This window comes from Rhinoderma darwinii, chromosome 5, assembly GCF_050947455.1.
Source record: "Rhinoderma darwinii isolate aRhiDar2 chromosome 5, aRhiDar2.hap1, whole genome shotgun sequence".
Lineage (NCBI taxonomy): Eukaryota > Metazoa > Chordata > Amphibia > Anura > Rhinodermatidae > Rhinoderma > Rhinoderma darwinii.
The window spans coordinates 266,668,261-266,684,889 of record NC_134691.1 but is presented as its reverse complement, the minus strand read 5'-3'; the positions used below and the strand labels follow the sequence as shown (position 1 = coordinate 266,684,889).

Sequence of the window (16,629 nt, the reverse complement as noted above, 5' to 3'; positions counted from 1 at the left end):
TCAAGATTTACGAGCGTCAAAGACGCCTCGCATAATGCGAGGAGGAGCTTTTACGTCTGAAACGAGGCAGCTGTTTTCTCCTGAAAACAGTCTGTCTTTTCAGACGTAAAAGGCACTTCTCGTGTGCACATACCCTTAGGCAGCAGATTGTGCTAGACATACATTGTGGCTAAAACATGATAAATAGCGCACGCCAGCATGGAGTTCTATGGAATAGGCAGATGTTCTAAGCCGCCTCATAAACATTTAATGCAATTTGAAATAGACCCTAATTTCATAAGTAATTATTCAAACTCTAGCGTGGACCTCCACCCGCTGTTCCGTAACATCAGTCAGCAGGTCATTTACAACTTGTATGACTATTAAATAAAGGACTTTACTTTATGCATTTAAAATGAAAACCAAGCCACACAAATATCAGTGTAAATATTCTTTAAATGTAGGGGATCAATATTAGAAGGTCTGAATATGCAGTAATGCAAAAAATGCTTTTTATTATTTTTAGTAGTATTCGTAGCAGCAGCAGTGACTATTACATTTTTATGTAATATGCTTGGTTTTATATAATGTAATTAATCCCAAAGACATCTTAAAGGGGTTGTCCATGGATGAAGGACAGAGTTATTTATCCGTAGCACAAAGGGCGCATAAACTTTTGCAATGGACAAACATTATCAATGAGTACCTATGAGATATTAGTCCTGTATTTCATTCCTGGACAACCCTTTAACAGAGTAACAAGCAGTGATACAATTAGACTACATAGCGATGGTGTTCAGTGTTTTCTTTGTTTTTATACCCACATATATAATGCAGCTGCAGGGGTGAAGACAGGACAGATAGCCACCATTGGTAGAACATCACAAAATGCTAAAAGGCTGCAAATTGCTGAGAAACATGAATCTGTACAAGTAAACAAATATTATATTTTCATGGAATGATTCTTTAAAGACTGTTTCGATTTAAGCCATGTTCAAACATTCAGGATTTGAGGAGGACTTAAGTGCAGATTTCGTACCTAAATCCTCATCAAATCCACCTACATTCTGCATCCAGTGTACTGTAAGTGAATGGGATATAAACTACCTGTGCGGAATAATTACTGTGCTGCAGATTTTAAAATCTGCAGGATGCTTACTATTTGTGCGAATCCCACACGGAAAGCCATGGATTACTACCCTCAAATTACAATGGGGTTAATCTGTGTGCGGATCCTCTGGCACATCCGTGGCAGAAATCAGAGTGTCAGCATGTAATCATATACGATATAATATAATAATATGCAAAATCTATAACAGGGCCCCTACCTACCATGTGCCGTTTATAATACTAGTATCTTCTTAGGTGGCCAAGGGGCCTTTAGGCCCCTTCATGCACCAGGGCCTGGGTACGACTGCTACCTCTGCACCTCCTATAGTTTTGGCCATGCTCCCCCTATCCATTGTAGGTCAGAAGGGCATTTTCTCTTTACTCGTTTGCTAAGGCTTCGTGCCCACTTCAGTCTTTTCCTTCAGGGTGCTATCCATTTTTGTCACTGATAGCACCCTGAACCCATTCATTTCAATGGGCCCATGCACACTTCAGTTCTTTAAACGGATCCGTTGTTCCGTCCCGTCAAAAGTAGAGCATGTCCTACTTTGGTCAGTGATTCAGTGACCGTGTGGCCCATAGAAGTCAATGGGTCAGTCAAAAAAATGGATGGCACACGGAAGGCTTCCGTGTGCCGTCCGTTTTTGACGGATCCATTGCCATAGCAACGGCTGGGTGAGCCAAAGTTCACAGACTCACAGACTACAGTACACATTCATTCCTGAAGATGGATGTGGAGAGACTCATAGCATTGAAGCTTGATCACCCAGAACTGTGGGATATGCGGGCAGAATGCTACCACGACCACTATAAAAAAGGACGCCACGTCGGAGGAACTCGCCAATGAGCTTTTGACGCACAGATGGCAGCAGGGAACTAGTGCCCAGCGTCACAAAATAAGTAAGTAAATGCACACATTTCACTCCAAAAATACAAAAACACCAAAGCAAGCCAAGCAGAGTAATCTCAATCTGTTCTCTATGCTCTGAAAGAGACAGAAAACAGCACCAAAAACTTCTTGTAACCTTTCTATGGGACAAGTTCAAATGAAGTTTAACTTCCGTTTTTTAAACGGAAAAACGGAAGCCAAACGGAAGCACAACGTCCGTGTAAAACGGAAACACGGAACGGAAACGGAGTGCACACGGAAAACAAACGGAAACAAAAACAGACACAAGGATCCGTCAAAAACGGACGATAAAACAATGATGGAAGTGTGCATGAGGCCTAACATTTCTCTGAATGCGGAGGTTTACACATCCCAGAAAAAAGGGTAGGGTCAGCCCAAAGGAATGGGATCGGGCCAGTCCAACAGTAAGGGGGTAATACCCGCCTGTTATTCCCAGATATACAGAACCAGCATAGGTTGCCTCTGTGATATGTAAGCTCCTGCATGTAGTGGAGGGGGTTGGTGGGGTCATGATGACTTCTCAGAAGTGTAATTTCTTGATATGTTAATATGTAACAGGCTGCTGTATATAGTAATAACTATAGGAATATAAATCTAACTCATGATGTCTCAAGCAATGATTGCCTTAGAATTAGATCCTCTGTGTTATAGACCCTCAGTTTTCTTCTGTAATACATACAAGGGCCTTTTTTTTGCATCATGTAAACCTTGAATATATCTTAATTTATGTATAATACCTAGGTCCACAATATATAACACATATCATTTTCGGACCTCTGGATATCACTGTGGATGTTCCATGTGTTGACCTTGTATTTTACTGCTGAATGCCATAAACACTATTTTCTTTAAAACAGAAGTGGGTAATCTTTTCCTTACTCTTCGGGCAATGCTATTATAGCCTCGCACCATTAGTCAGCTCTTGGATTAACCTACACGTGCCTTTATCAACTCAACCATGAAATCAATCTCAAGAGGCAAAAAAATTACACTGGTCACAGTAGGTAGTAATCTTTCCTGAGCAAAATCCAGACAGGCAGGCAAGCCTCCCATGTTTTTGATCATGTGCCAATTTATAGTTTTGTCACTATCCTATTCACGCAAGCTATCTGGCTATCAGCGATATCCTCCCCTCCCAAGTAATTAGCAGGTCTAATTCATCCAGAATTGAAACAAAGGAAAGCAAAAAGAAACTGTGAGTGTACCGCTTTAAATCATAAGGTTTGTGTTGGCCTACTGGGAGCTTCTGAATAAATATTAACAAAAGAGGCAGATCTAACATTTCCAGTTCGTGCCCCCAATTGCAAGAGTTTTCTTTATCCCATTATTATGTTAAAAACATGAAAAAAAATAAAAATCAAATATTTTTTTTTTTTTTTAACTAGTAGTTTCTTGTTTAGTTGCATTTTTGTACTTACTCATAGTTTCTTCTAAATAATTATCTTCATAATTAGAGAAAAGTGGGGAAAAAATACATTGTCTATTTGCCTAGCGCACTAAAGTCCCCCCACAACACACACAAATAGCATGAGTAGGTAAAGATATGCGCTAACTTTATTATGTAGTATTGGGGATTGCAGCTATAGGAGTAGATTGTTTGTATTTCCTTTCTATGTAAATAAGGAATGTGTATACATATATTTACATATGTAAACCAGTGGTCTGCTCCACCCCTAGACAAAGATGTTTCTTGATGTCACGACATGATATTACAAAATTAAAAGGGATATACATGGACATCCCCTTTAAATGATTTAACATTTATGGTATATCAATTTAATGTCCATGATTTAAGGCAGCTCGTGATTGTCACATCTTCATAGTTGTTGGGAAGGAGAGGGGGCAGAGATAGGTTCTTTACTGAGCCTCAAAACTTTTTAGTTACGCCTCTTAAGGAACGTACGAAAGAAACCTTAAGAAAGCCAGGCCAGTATCTAGACTGATAGGTAAGCTGTGTGTGTGTGGAGATGTATAGCCCGGATTAGATACATCCAAATACAAGCTGTTAGATGCTGAACAAATTGATTCATATAATCTTTTTAATTGCGCGGTGGTGCTGTGCAGATATGGCACGTAAGAACAGATGGTGCGTACGACCCAAAGGGCCAGCAGAATATGTGAATCATCCTGTGGTTAATTAGTGTAGATGACATTAGAAAATCATTGTTGTATTATACTGGCAAAATGAGTTGACATTAATGCTGGTGATGTTGCCAAATATGCTTTAAGGAGAATGTTTTGATTGTATATATTTATTTTCTTGCCATCTGCGGCACACTTCACCATTGCATTCATCAGCAGTGATGCCGACAAGAAGTCTGTATTTGGAAAGGATCTCATGTTTAAAATAAAAAATCACTCATATTGTTTGTGTTTCAGTGTAACGTAGTAGATTAGTATAAACTGTGCTTTTCTATGGCAGTCATAATCTTGCTTAGGCCTCATGCATACAACTGTGCATTTGCGTCCGCATAGTATCCGCAATTGCAGATAGTATAGGGCACATTATATCCTATAGGCCAATGCACAAGACCGTGGTTTCCACTGTCTGGCATTGCCCGGACCAGAAAAAAAATGGGACATGTCATTTTATGGATCGCAATTGCGGTCTGGGCTCCTCGAAGTCAATGCACATCTTGTGTGTGCATGGTCCGTGATTTCGGATGGCCTGCGGATGACACTCCATGGCCCGCCCGTGCCCTAATTATGGACCGTGCACACGACTATGGTCGTGTGCATGATGCCATAGTTTGATGTGCAAAGAAAAAAAAATGACATATTAAAAATTTTAGCAAGTTCTGCTTGCTGTCAGTGCATGGAAACATTACTTGTACAGTTCTTGTCTTTACACATTGCTAACATGTTACTGCACTCTACTACTTTTAGGACAGATTCACACGAACGTGGGGAAACTCGGACGTGAAAAACGTCACGGATTTTCACGGATCCCCAAAGATTTGAGTGAAAACTGTACAAAATAGGACTTGTTCTATTTCTCAACCGACCCTTCGCACGTTCCATTGAAACAAGAGCCGTGTGAAAGGCCCCATTAAAATACATGCGTCCGTGTGACGGCCATCACACGGACGTATTATACGTTCGTCTGAATAAGGCCGAAGGATGTTAAAAATGAATCAAACTTACACAATATAAATTCTACAGAAAACCTTCCTATTTGGATCAGTATCTGTCTTTTGACTCCTACCACTCCTTATGTAAACTGGGGGTATCTAGATTTGTAAACCATCAGACTGAGAGTATAACAACCATTACAGTACTATAATACACGTCATAAAAACCCAGGGAAGAAGCTCGACTGGGCCTTTGTTCAAACTGCTGGAAGGTCAAATCAAAATATCAGAGTGGCAAGAAGAGTGGAGAAGCAGAATAGATCAAATAATATAGATTTACTATACAGTCAGTACATCAAAACTAACAACACACAGAAACAGAAACTTGAATATCTAAAAGGATTTACAACCAAACACATACAAAACAACTAAACCACGCATGATGCGTGTGGCTCAACATATGAGAACTAACTCTACAGGCTAGGGTTCATTCACACGGCCTTATTACAGATCCATTTTGTAAGGAGCCGTAAAAGGTCTTCCAGAGAGGTGCTTCTTCTGTATGCCTCCAGTTTCAAAGGCATTCCGTAAAAAATCTGACAAAAAAAAAAAATATGATGCCATGCTCCACTGGATACCATAATCCATATGCATGAGCCCTATCATTCACATGCAATGTTGTTTAAGCAATTTAAAAACAATCCACAACTTCCTTCAAAAAATCCATCAATAACTCAAGTCAAAAGCTTACCGATTAAAGAGGTTGTCCCAAAAAGAGACATTTATCCCCTCTCCACAAGTGATAAATGTCTGATCACTGGGGGCCACACCGCTGTGACCCACAACGATAACTAGAACGTGGGTCCAGAGCCCCCCATCCGTTTACACTGTACCCACAGCATCCCTATGCTTCATTCATTGTTTATAGGGTTGATGGAAATAGCCAAACAGTGTAGTCGCTGACAAGTGATCGGTGCGGGTCCCAATGGTAGGGCCTTCAGCAATCAGAGATTTAATGCCTATCTTTGCCCTTTGGGGAGTGTTTAAAGGTGATTGAATATCCACAAGGGTATAAATGATTGTACATTTTTCTACTGCTTGGTTGAACTGAGGGGTAGTGGCATACTACCTGCAGATACCAATAGAGGGAGCTCCCTGCATATAGATTTATACATCTCCCATTGAGTTTAATACCAGCAGTATAAACTGATATGCAGTGAGCTCCCTCTAGTGGTGACTGCATGCTGCCGGAATTATCTTAATTATTAAGTCAGAAAAACAGAATTTCCCTATACAGATATATTGTGAAATGAATCAGCACAGAATTAACAGAATTCTTTTTAGGCATAGTACATTTGGTGGAGCTCTCAGTAGGGGGTGCTGCCTAACTTACCAGAAAATGTATCAGCATAAAAGTTGTCATCTGACCCAGTAGAAAGTAATTCAGAGATCAGGAGATTTCACTGACAGATCAGCTCTGCATCAGCGACCGCACCACTGATTTGCAAGACACAGTTAAAAGGCATCGCAAAGGATCTAAGCCCCCTATCTGCATGTCAACCAGATCTGCATTTGTATTATGCATTGGGGGTATTGAGGGTCGCCACAATGAAGGGAACAAACAACAAAACATGACTCATGATGCTGTAATACTAGATGAGTTGCTAAATAAATCAAATTACATGGAGTAAAATTCAGCAAAGGTTCTTCTCTTCTTTTTGTGATCTTCTTTTATTACCACTTCACATTGTTACTATGGCTACAAAATGAAAAAGGTGGTCAAACATCATGTTCCCCGAGTCATCGCGTCCAGTAACCATGACAATCTGAGCAGCAGGAAAGAAAAAGCTTCAGAAAGCATTGCATGCTAAAAGAATATAATAGTGAAAATATATCAATGAATGGTTTGTGTAAGGACCAAGCCACATTTAGAAATGCAGAAATCCTTTAAGATTATTCTCTTCATTGATTCTATGGGAGTCAAATAATTTACTGTGATTCTCAAATCTGGCGAAGCAATTGACTCAGCTTAGAGAAGTGAATAACTTAAAATCATCCGATGCATTGACTCTCCGAGATCACAATCTACCTGATTTGCTGCGTGGACCTTTCCCTGAGGGCGCCTCATTCATAATGCAATGACATATACAGTGAGAATTCATTGTTCTCTATATATGGCATAGGCAAGTATAGACAAGAGTTGAAATTCTGATGGTGATACATCAGTCAGTAGTAACTGCTGCAAGCTTTTCTTATAGGAATCAATGAAATTGCATTGACATAGAATCTTTTATTACCAATTATTGACTAAAAAAAATGGCAAATACCACTATAGGACATGATTTTGAATGGGGAAAAAAAGATTTTCTAACCTTGACCAACCCTTAAATATTTTTTGATAAATATAAGTAATCCTCTATATTATGTTATTTCAAGAGAACATATAAACTTTGCAAATGATCTGCTCTTTCTTCTAAAACCAGTTCCTGCATCAGACTAATCTTTAGCTTCCCTGCTCTTACAGTAAAGAATCCACTACTAAGATGAAGACTGAACCTTCTTTTACCTCCATTAAAATTGGTGCTCTTTTGTTTCTTTAAGGTGACTGTCACGGTCATTCCTCATGACAGGAGTGTGGACCCCCTGTGTCACTATTGAATTTAGCTTGGGCTAAACCAGGAGGCAGGGTTTAAGGGATCTTGCACTCATCACCTTAAAAAACCTTCACAAGAGAATGAACTTTGTGCAGGGAATACTTAGGCTAAGCCCCAGGAGTAGTCTCCAATAGCAAACACTGATGGCTTGCAGATGGTATTTTTGAACCATGGAATCAGAATCAATAATTAGAAATGTGGTTGTACAAAGATAGTTACAGGTCAGCGCAGGAATCGATCAAAAGTTAAAGTATCCCAAATAGCAAACAACAAACACCTTCAGAAATGGACAGCAGCCAAAGAATATTCTTGCATGGTGTGGCAGTTCTGAGCAGGTTTAAATAATCAGAAGTGATAAGTCTCAGGCTGAGCGCCAACTAACTGACATACTACTGTCTGTCACGGTGGGTTTGTGGACCCACTGGGCCGTACCGCCGCAGCGGGAAGCAGCTGACCAACAGGATACCAGGTCAATGTCTATAGTTCAAATAAGGGTAGCTGTGGAAATTCAGACAAGTAGCAATGGTTAGACTCGTATGGGACCTTGGCAGCAGTCAGACACCAGGAGCGGTATAACACAGCAGGCATAGTATACAGCACAACACGACTCCAACTCTATGGCACAGGAACAAGGTAGCACGGGATGCAGGATACAGGTAGCAGGTACGGGAACACTGAGAACTGGATAACACTAAGGGACCATATGCAAAGACTAACACGGGTAAACACAACAACGCTCAGGCAATGAAGGAAGGGGCAGGGCTCTTCTTATGGTCCATGGTGATCATGGGCTAATTTGACATACTTTTAAGGTGCGCGCACTGGCCCTTAAGGCCGGGCACGAGAATGCGCACGCACCCTAAGGGACACAGCAGAGTGAAGCGGAAGTGTGCGCTGGCATCTCCTGAGGAGGAGATGTGAGCCAGCGCTCACAGATCCATGGCTGCGGCCATCGGGAGGTGAGTAATCCCAATGGTCCGTGGGCATGGGCGTTACACTGTCCCTTTAAGATATAGCAGTAGTGTGTGCGCATTTCACAATGGAAATGCTGACAAGGGACGCCAGCTGCACAGGTATGGGTGTGAACTCATTTTTTCCTCACCGCTGTTATTTAACATAGCTACATCAATGAATGAGATTGGCTGCAGAAAACATGTGGGTATACGGCACATCATCGCTGCAGCCAACAGCATTTGGTTTTTGCATTTCTTACGCCTTTTTTTTTATTAACTCGGAAAACCCCTTTAACAAAACAGCATTTCCCTGTATTTTTCTAAATCCACAACTGATTGTCTGTTCTAAAGGATACATACACAACTCCATGCTCCTTATCTATTTTATTTCCCTTGTTTTCACTTTTTCTAACTCCAGGGCATTGTTTTTATAAACTGTTATACAGAACATTGATTTAACTGGGCGTTGTGTAATTCTTCATTTCCCCTCTAGTGGTGCTGCAGAGGAATTGAGAACATACTGTCCAATTCCCCAATAGAGTAAATTTTATCAGTTGGGTGTCACATGTTCTGTATAGATAGAGGATGAGCCCTCAGAGTCATCTCCTCTAAAGGGCCCCCAGAAAACCCAGTCTGAGGAATAAAATATATATTTTTTCTTAATTGTTTATTGCATAAACTGCAAATACACTAATAGAAGAATATTCTTTATGTTTCAGGTATATCCATTTATGAGGCACAGACTGGTGTATACAGTATAACAAAAGATATTGCTCTATATCCCTTTGATTGTGGTTTCCATGGTGATCTAATATCATGCTGGTAGCTTAGTTACCATCACTGACCACTTACTGATAATACAGCAGATGAAAAACATTGTTTTATTCTGCAGAAGCTCAATTGTATTAACTCATCTATGTCTAGTTTGTAACCATGTGGTATCTTCAAAGCTATGCAAATTTCACTAGGCACATACAATTATCTACTGGATTTCCAGCTGGATTAGTAATAAGTAATAATGATGATATCCACGGTAAAACAGAATTCTCAGTTATTATCACGCAAGGTATATTTCTGTCTAATATGACTATTGTTATATTAAAAATAGACATTTTCTTTGTCTGAACTGCAAAATCATAAAAAATATGGCTATGTTCACATATGCATTGTAGGCTTAGTTCACAGTCTCCGTTGCAGAATGTTTCATTCTTGATACTTGATATGTAGCAACGCTATATTTCATGTCAAAATAACATCTGCCATGATGGAACTAGACAGACCCTATTAAAAATCAATGGTGTCCGTTGGGTGACGTGGTTATCTGTGCCTACAACAGATCCAGCACTGTGTCCTGGTTTCAGTAATAAACAGAAATCAAGACGCAGATGTGAACATAGCCTAAACTGACCCACAGACTGAGATGAAAAAGAGTTTCCCATGATAGTCTTGAAGCATCAATCAGAAATTTTATAACATCTTATTGTTGTTGGATTTTGTGGACATTGAACTAAGGCTTTGTTCACACTAAGGCTGGGTTCACACGACCTGTTTTCAGACGTAATGGAGGCATTTTACGCCTTGAATTACGTCTGAAAAGACGGCTCCAATACGTCAGCAAACATCTGCCCATTACTTTCAATGGGTTTGCCGATGTACTGTGCCGACGACCTGTCATTTTACGCGTCGCTGTCAAAAGACGACGCGTAAAATTACAGCCTCGTCAAAAGAAATGCAGGACACATCTTGGGACGTTTTTGGAGCCGTTTTCCCATAGACTCTATTGAAAACAGCTCCAAAAACGGCCGAAAAAACGCAGCGAAAAACGGCGCTAAAAACGCGTGTTGCTCAAAAAACATCTGAAAATCAGGTGCTGTTTTCCCTTGAAAACAGCTCCGTATATTCAGACGTTTTTGGCTCTGAGTGTGAACATACCCTTAGGCTTCTAGGGGAGATTATCTCCATATATATGTCAGTATTGGCCTATCTCGAGATAGTCTTCTTCTAAAGTAGACTCCCACTGTCCCTATATCCTCTGCGACTGTCCACACACGCAGGGAACAGGTGTAGAGGCAGCAAAATATAAATTCTACCAAGAGCAACCAGTGAGGAGGAAAGTTCCGACCACAGCCCACACTGGCCATGACTTATGTGACCCTTTTCAGCAAAGTAGAAGGTAAGTGCCTACTGGAGAAGCTGTTTGTGCATGTATATGTGTATTTATGCGCCAGTATGTACAGTGAAGGAAATAAGTATTTGATCCCTTGCTGATTTTGTAAGCTTGCCCACTGTCAAAGACATGAACAGTCTAGAATTTTTAGGCTAGGTTAATTTTACCAGTGAGAGATAGATTATATAAAAAAAAAAAAAGAAAATCACATTGTCAAAATTATATATATTTATTTGCATTGTGCACAGAGAAATAAGTATTTGATCCCTTTGGCAAACAAGACTTAATACTAGGTGGCAAAACCCTTGTTGGCAAGCACAGCAGTCAGACGTTTTTTGTAGTTGATGATGAGGTTTGCACACATGTTAGATGGAATTTTGGCCCACTCCTCTCTGCAGATCATCTGTAAATCATTAAGATTTCGAGGCTGTCGCTTGGCAACTTGGATCTTCAGCTCCCTCCATAAGTTTTCGATGGGATTAAGGTCTGGAGACTGGCTAGGCCACTCCATGACCTTAATGTGCTTCTTTTTGAGCCACTCCTTTGTTGCCTTGGCTGTATGTTTCGGGTCATTGTCGTGCTGGAAGACCCAGCCACGAGCCATTTTTAATGTCCTGGTGGAGGGAAGGAAGTTGTCACTCAGGATTTGACGGTACATGGCTCCATCCATTCTCCCATTGATGCGGTGAAGTAGTCCTGTGCCCTTAGCAGAGAAACACCCCCAAAACATAATGTTTCCACCTCCATGCTTGACAGTGGGGACGGTGTTCTTTGGGTCATAGGCAGCATTTCTCTTCCTCCAAACACGGCGAGTTGAGTTAATGCCAAAGAGCTAAATTTTAGTCTCATCTGACCACAGCACCTTCTCCCAATCACTCTCAGAATCATCCAGATGTTAATTTGCAAACTTCAGACGGGCCTGTACATGTGCCTTCTTGAGCAGGGGGACCTTGCGGGCACTGCAGGATTTTAATCCATTACAGCGTAATGTGTTACCAATGGTTTTCTTGGTGACTGTAGTCCCAGCTGCCTTGAGATCATTAACAAGTTCCCCCCGTGTAGTTTTTGGCTGAGCTCTCACCTTTCTCAGGATCAAGGATACCCCACGAGGTGAGATTTTGCATGGAGCCCCAGATCGATGTCGATTGACAGTCATTTTGTATGTCTTCCATTTTCCTACTATTGCACCAACAGTTGTCTCCTTCTCACCCAGCGTCTTACTTATGTTTTTGTAGCCCATTCCAGCCTTGTGCAGGTCTATGATCTTGTCCCTGACATCCTTAGAAAGCTCTTTGGTCTTGCCCATGTTGTAGAGGTTAGAGTCAGGCCTCATTTACACGAGCGTATTATACGCGCGTGCGACGCGCGTGCTTTTCACGCGTGTCGTACGCACCTATAATAGTCTATGGGGCTGTTTAGACGATGCGTGAATTTCGCGCTGCGTGAGTGCGTTGCGTAAAACTCACGACATGTTCTATATTCTTGCGTTTTTCACGCAACACGCACCCATTGACTTCAATGGGTGCGTGAAAACAACGCATGCCACACGGACGGTCCTGCGTTGCATGCGCGAAAATCACGCAAGAGCTGTCAAAAGGATGAATGTAAACAGAAAAGCACCACGTGCTTTTCTGGTTACAAACATCCAAACGGAGTGTCAAATTAGAGATGAGCGCACCGAACTTCACCGGGTTCGGCCGAACTCGTTTTGACCGAACCCGGCAAAAAATGTTCGGGTACGCGACGTCAGGAGACAGTCACTGCCCACGGTGCTCAAAGACTTAAACTGTTTCAGCACCATGGACAGTGACTTTCGATCACAATATACATATACGTGTAAAAAAAAACAGAAGTTCGGACTTACCGATAAGTCCCGGCTCCTTCCTCCAGTCCGACCTCCCGGGATGACAATTCAGGCCAAGTGACAGCTGCAGCCAATCACAGGCCAAGCACAGGCTGCAGCCAATCACAGGCCAAGCACAGGCTGCAGCCAATCACAGGCCAAGCACAGGCTGCAGCCAATCACAGGCCAAGCACAGGCTGCAGCCAATCACAGGCTGCAGCGGTCTCATGGCCTGCCGCGTCATCCTGGGAGGTGGGGCCGGATGACAAGAGAGGGACGCGTCACCAAGGCAACGGCCGGGAGACCGGACTGGAGGAAGCAGGCAGTTCATGGTAAGTTTGAACGTCTTTTTTTATTCACAGGTTGGTGTATATTGTGATCGGCATTCACTGATGAGGGTGCTGAAAGAGTTACTGCCGATCAGTTAGCTCTTTCAGCACCTTGGACAGTGACGGGCGTCGACTACCTCATCTCTATGATGGCGGCTGTGTGAAAATCACGCAGCCGCGCATCATACACGGATGACACACGGAGCTGTCAAATGCCTTTTGCGTGCGCAAAACGCAGCGTTTTTTGCGCGCGCAAAACGCACACGCTCGTGTAAATCCGGCCTCAGACTGATTCATTGAGTCTGTGGACAGGAGTCTTTTATACAGGTGACCATTTAAGACAGCTGTCTTTAATGCAGGCACCAAGTTGATTTGGAGCGTGTAACTGATCTTGAGGAGGCTAAACTCTTAATGGTTGGTAGGGGATCAAATACTTATTTCTCTGTGCACAATACAAATAAATATATATAATTTTGACAATGTGTTTTTTTTTATTTTTTATATAATCTATCTCTCACTGGTAAAATTAACCTAGCCTAAAAATTCTAGACTGTTCATGACTTTGACAGTGGGCAAACTTACAAAATCAGCAAGGGATCAAATACTTATTTCCTTCACTGTATATATATATATATATGTGTGTGCCAATGTCTGCATATATATATATATATATATATATATATATATATATATTGCCTGTATGTGTTTATGTGCTTCTGCATATACACTGTTCGTTACCCATAAAGAGGTATACTTGGTCTGCAACAATGTTTTGGTAGATAGTATTAGTCTAAATAACATTCACATGAATGCCAGGACCCAAGGTTTCCCAGCAGAACATTGCCCACAGAATTACACTGCCTCCACCGGCTTGCCTTCTTCCCCCAGTGCATTTTGGTACCATCACTTCCCCACATGCACCTGATCATCCACATGATGTAAAAGAAAATGTGACCACCTTCTTCTATAGCTCCAATTCTGATGCTTACATGGCCATTGAAGGGTTCAGCATGGGCCAATCTATGGTTACGCAGCACCAAACACAGCAAGCTGTGATGCACTGTGTGTATTGACACTTGTCTATCATAGCCATGGTTAACTTTTTTAGCAAATAGTGCTACAGTAGCTCTTGTGTGGGATCGCAAATTGATGAGTCTTGAACACCTATGAGCCTGTCGATGGTTCACTGATAGCTCTTAATTGGACCACTTTTGGTAGATACTAACAACTGCTTACCGGGAACAGCCAACAAGACTTGCCACTTTGGAGATTCTTTGACCCAGTCGACTAGCCATCACGATTTGGCCCTTGTCAAAATCTCTTAGATCTTTACGCTTACCCATTTTTCCTGCTTCCAGCACATCAACTTCAAGAATCGACTGTGCACATGTTGTCTAATATATCCCATTCCTTGACAGACGCCATTGTAACCAGATAACCATTGTTATTCACTTCACCTGTCAGTGGTTTTAATGTTATGGCTGATCGGTGTATATATCAGTGTGTGTGTATGTGTCTGCGCATGCATATATGTGCTTATGTATATGTATATAAAAATTCAGGACTGTTGCTACTATCCCTTGAAGTGGGCGTCCTGTTAAGTTCACTCCAAGACTATAATGGGCAATCCTGAAAGCTGTGAGAAAGACAAATTGTCTAGAAATGGAGAAAATTCAGGACTGTTACTACTCTTCGCAGGGGTTAGCGCCCTGTTAAGGTCTCTCCCAGACCACAATGGGCAATCCTTAAAGAGGTGAGAAAATACTTACTGAAGACTCTGCAAACTGAAAAAAACCTCTAGTCTTGTGTTAACTATTAGAAAAAAGACTAAATAAGAATAGTGTTCATAGAAAGTCACCATGAAGGAAGCCGCTGCTGTCCAAAAAGAACATTGCCACCGACTCAGATTTGCTCGAGACCCTCTGCATGTTCCACAATGTTTCTGGGAAAATGTTCTCCCAACAGATTAGACAAAAGTGGAGCTTTTTAGCACAAACGCATAAATCTATGTTTGGAGGAAAAAGAACATTGTACACCAACACCCAAACCTCATCCCAACTGTGAAGCCTGGTGGAGAATTCATCATGGTTTGGGACTACTTTGCTGCCTCAGGACATGGACGGCTTGCGAAAATTGAGCGACAATTGTAATGTAAGGGCAGCAGTCCATGATCTCAAGTTGAAGAGACGTTGGTTGAATCAACAAGACATTGACCCAAAGCCCAGAAGTAAATCAACTAAAGAATGGTTGAAAAAGAAGAAGGTTTGTGTATTGGAATGGCCAAGTCAGAGTCCTGACCCTAACCCTATCGAGAAATATTCAAAGGCATTTGCAGAGGTCCAAAATTTCACCTCAACATTGTGCCAATCTTATTTGCAGCTACAGGAAAGGTTTGGTTGATGTTATTGCTGCTAAAGGGGGATCTGCAGGTTATTGAATTCAAGGGTTCACTGACTTTTTCTCCCTGCACTGTGGATGTTTGCTCAATGTGCTTAATAAAAGAAATGAACAGTGCAACTGCTTGTATGTTATTAGCATAGTTAGATTGTGTTTATCTATAATTGTGACTTAGATAACAATCAGACCACCTGTATGTGCCTGTGTGTGTTGTATATATGTATCTAAGTGTGTATAAGTGCCTGTGTGTGACAGAATCACAAAATGAACAACACGTGTGAATGCACCCTAAAATTGTGTGGCGGGCAACAGTATCGTAGAGCAAGTGACTTACACCTTATATTTTGCCATAGCAGGAACAGAAAATGTAGTCACAGAAGAAGATACTTGATTATTAGGGTAGGTTCACATGCAGTGACCAAAAACATCTGAAAACACAGAGCTGTTTTCAGGCAAAAACAGCTCCTGATATTCAGACGTTTTTGTAGCAACTCGCGTTTTTCACGGCGTATTTTACGGACGTTATTGGAGCTGTTTTTCAATGGAGTCAATGAAAAACGGCTCCAAAAACGTCCCAAGAAGTGACATGCATTTCTTTTTCGTGGGCGTCTTTTTACGTGCCACATTTTGACAGCGACGCGTAAAATAACACCTCGTGGGAACAGAACATCGTAAAACCCATTGAAAGCAATCGGCAGATGTTTGTAGCAGTATGGAGCAGTTTTTTCAGGCGTAATTCGAGGCGCAAAATTCCCGAATTACGTCTGAAAACGCGTGTGAACATACCCTTAAATTAAGTATCCCTCCATATCAAATGCTCATAGGATTTTGATGTTGCGGATTTGAGGAAGTGGCTGCTTGGTTGTCATGAGGGATATGAGAATAATTCTTTAAAATCTGTTTCCCAAGTCAGTTAGAGCTGGCGGATCACTTGTTGGCTTCTAATATCCTTTAACTGTGCACATGTAGTACATTTTATGCAATATTTTCATACATCACCATGGTCTGATTACACTGTGCTCATGTTTTTGGACTGTATGACAAGCTAGCTATGATAATAAGTCAGAAATAGCTGAGTTTAGTCCATACCTCCAAATGGAACAATGATTTTAGAGCTTGCCTATGCATCAATGGGCACAGTCTGCTCACAGGTGTGAGACCCCCCAGGCATGATACATCATCAGACAGTAAAATAGCTGAATTCTCTCTATTTAGA

At 41.5% G+C, this 16,629-nt stretch overlaps 1 protein-coding gene across 1 annotated transcript in view; it reads right to left on the bottom strand.

Annotated features, from left to right (window-relative positions):
* The window catches only part of TMEM108 (transmembrane protein 108), a 205,620-nt gene that overhangs the window by 42,383 nt on the left and 146,608 nt on the right, over positions 1-16,629 (bottom strand). The gene's annotated exons all lie outside the window — the stretch shown is intronic.